This window comes from Poecilia mexicana, unplaced genomic scaffold (genome assembly GCF_051168715.1).
Source record: "Poecilia mexicana isolate PSO_F unplaced genomic scaffold, ASM5116871v1 scaffold_14, whole genome shotgun sequence".
Taxonomy (NCBI): Eukaryota; Metazoa; Chordata; class Actinopteri; order Cyprinodontiformes; family Poeciliidae; genus Poecilia; species Poecilia mexicana.
Genome location: NW_028263383.1, coordinates 20,328,324 through 20,331,806, shown reverse-complemented (window position 1 = coordinate 20,331,806; position 3,483 = coordinate 20,328,324). Strand labels below are relative to the sequence as shown.

Below are 3,483 nucleotides of genomic sequence, written 5' to 3'. Positions count from 1 at the left end.
ACAAATTTTAGCAGTTTACTTTTGTAGTGTCTATAAGTTACAAGCAGCAAAAACAAAATATATAATTGCCATACCGTGTACTAAGGACAAACATTATAATTTTTTTTTTCACTTTCGATATTGGTTATATGTTTAAACAAAGCCGTCGTTTAAGTGACTGCTGCAGATTGTATCCCACACCCTTTTACTGGAAGATGTCTCCATGGAAACCGTGTTTTGGGAAGCCAGCTTTCCAGAATCCTCAGACAATAACAAACATGTGACTCATAAAAAACACACACAGACACACACACATATCCTTCAGCTCCACTTGTAATGTGAGAGGGGGATGCTCCCTGCCCCACCCTCCTACTTCCTTTAACACACATACCCCTGTACTTCAGTTGGTCTGAGGACATTGTATTGACTTTGATTCATTTTAGTAAATGCATTTATGCCTAACCTTAACCAACCGTTAAGACACACACACACGCACACACACGCGCACACACACACACACACACACACACACCTATACAGGTGCCGGTGAACTATAAGGACAATTTTTCCGAACCAGTCACAGTGGTGAATTATGGGAGCACCCCTTTTCACTTGTTCTACAGACTGGCTGAATGTGTCAAAAAATCTTTTATGAGCCACTCAACTAAGATCTCAGTTAAAATTGTGTATACACACTACAGAACTCTAAATATAATGACCTGACTTTATGCAACATTAACAGGACATTGATAATTAGATAGATAAGCCACGCCCCTGACATAACAGTATATTATAAGCACCAATGAGAATTGCAAGGACATTTAAAATAAGACTTCATAGAATGTCCCTAAAATATATTAAAGTACCCAAATGAACATCAAATGGATTAATTCACACCCTGCAATAATGGTAGTGTTCATTTGTCATGAACACAGGTATGGACTACAAAAATCTCAGTCCAAATATGAAAAAAATAATGATCAAATAGAAATATGGTCACCAATTGATTTCCCTTGTTCATTACCAATGGGGTAATGTTTAGATCTATACAAATTAAAATGTATAATGGAATAAAAACAACATTGTTTTTATTGCAATTTTTATTTTTTGGAGCAAACCAAAACACAGGCTCTTATCAAGCTTAGTTTTTCAAAACAGTTTGACTAAAACCTTTAAACCCAAGTTCTTCTAGATACCACACAATACACATGACTCAAACAAAACAAAAAATCCTACTTAAACAGATTCAGAAGCAAACAAATCTGTTTCAACACCACTGCAATTTCTGTAGGAGACCAGGGCCATTTTTGATTTCTCTGAGGATGGTCCTTTTCAGGATAATCTACAAACAAGAGAGACAATTTTACTTTTTAAAATATAAATCATATGTGGGAGTGTGCTATAAAAGTATGCTTGTGATAAAGTTTTACATTCCAGTTCTGTTTATTGTGTCCATTGAAGAGAACCCTTTGACAATTTGATTTCTCAACGTGCAATGAATTAAATATGTATCCACCTAAAATTATTTTTCTCCAATTTTTTTATTATTATTAAATTGATTACCAAGTTGTGAAACAGTGCATTTATTACACATAGAAATCAAGAAGCTACAACCCTGGTGTGTCAAATATAAACTATCACTCAAAGCTTCATTTTATATTACACTGCAAGCTTTATTACCTATTACAGAACAAGGTCATGCTTGTCATGATTCATATTCTGTCCTGTCGATTCTGTGTTTAAGCAGTGTATTACTTGTTCATAATCAGCAACTAACTTTGTAAGATTGTTTCAGCCTTATTTTTTAAAAATTGCACAGACCCAACCACTTCTCTGCATGTTTCTTACTGTGCTTTTTAAAGCTAAGGATAATACTCAATTCTTGTAACATGTTATGATGAGCCTTAAGTCAGAATCTCTAAACCTTACCACTAAGTAAAGAACCACCATGAATAGGAAGACAGCCATACCATCTTGGGGTTCTGAGGGTTTTTCAGTTGGTGGAATAATCTCCTTTCCCTTTCCTGCAATACATTAGTAATACTTCAGGCCAACAAAATAAAAGATACAAAATTTCAAATCAGTTACTAAATGACCAATGAAAGGTTAATTGAAGTAAGTCATACCAGAAGAGTTCCCATGTAATTCAACAGGAGATTGAGGTTTTCTGCATCCTGTCAAATTAGAGATACAAAACAAGTTGTCTGCTATATTAGTCTTAACTGCACAGAAACCTAACCTTTAGCCAAAATTAAAGAACATTATTATATTGTGCAATGATTACTATGTTAAATTATTGAAAATAAATTATTAATCAGGAGGAGGGGGAGGGTTGTTAAGGTAGTCATATCTTATACTGTATCTGACAGCTTTTAAAAACATTAATTTAGAATTAACACCATGGTAGAACACTTTCGAGTAAAACTGTATATAGAGCTATGGTAAAGCTAGGCTAGTTGTTTGGGAATAGTATTTAAAACAAAGTCCCAATGATTGCCAGCAATATTACTCTATGGGTCATCTACACACAGCCCTCATAATGCTGTCCCCTGACAGGAACAAGCATTGCTGGGACTGTGTCTACTCTCCCAAAAACCCATGTCCACTAAAATCCCTGTCAGAAAAATTAGAAAGATTTCCAAGTCAGAAAGCTGTTCACCTGGGTTTCAGGAAATGAAGATAGTGATCCCATCGGTTTATCACATACAGTTTTGTCAGAGTGAGCAGAAACCTGTGGAGAAGACAGCAAACGAGTCATTAAGATTCATTTAAAATTAACTTCAACGTAGAACACCATAGAGTAACACTCTATAAAGAGCTACGGTAAAGCTAGGCAAATTGTTTGGCAATAGTATTTTAAGCAAGGTCGTAGTGATTGCCAACAATATTACTCTTCGGGTCATCTACACACAGTCCTCTTAATGCTGTCCCCTGACAGGAACAAGCATTGCTGGGACTGTGTCTACTCTCCCAAAAACCCATGTCCACTAAAATACCTGTCAGAAAAATTTGAAAGATTTCCAAGACAGAAAACTGTTCACCTGCATTTCAGGAAACGGGGATAGTGATCCCAGCAGTTCATCACCTACGGTTTTGTCAGAGTGAGCAGAAACCTGTGGAGAAGACAACAAACGAGTCATTAAGATTCATTTAAAATGTACTTCAAGGTAGAACACCATAGAGTATCACAGTATAAAGAGCTACGGTAAAGCTAGACAAATTGTTTGGCAATAGTATTTTAAGCAAAGTCCTAGTGATCGCCAACAATATTACTCAACAATATTACTCTTCGGGTCATCTACACACAGTCCTCATAATGCTGTACCCTGACAGGAACAAGCATTGCTGGGACTGTCTACTCCCCCAAAAACCAATGTCCACTAAAATACCTATCAGAAAATTAGAAAGATTTCCAAGACAGAAAGCTGTTCACCTGGGTTTCAGGAAACGAAGATAGTGATCCCATCGGTTTATCACCTACAGTTTTGTCAGAGTGAGCAGAAA

The 3,483-nt window shown here is 36.2% G+C and overlaps 1 long non-coding RNA gene across 1 annotated transcript; it reads right to left on the bottom strand.

Annotated features, from left to right (window-relative positions):
* Positions 1-1,061: 1,061 nt before the first annotated feature.
* LOC148155528 (uncharacterized) lies at positions 1,062-2,851 on the bottom strand. Its single transcript, XR_015765202.1, has 4 exons — positions 2,639-2,851; positions 2,106-2,153; positions 1,950-2,003; positions 1,062-1,321 (listed from the first exon to the last, which is right to left on the bottom strand). It is a non-coding gene; the product is annotated as an uncharacterized LOC148155528 (long non-coding RNA).
* Positions 2,852-3,483: the final 632 nt, after the last annotated feature.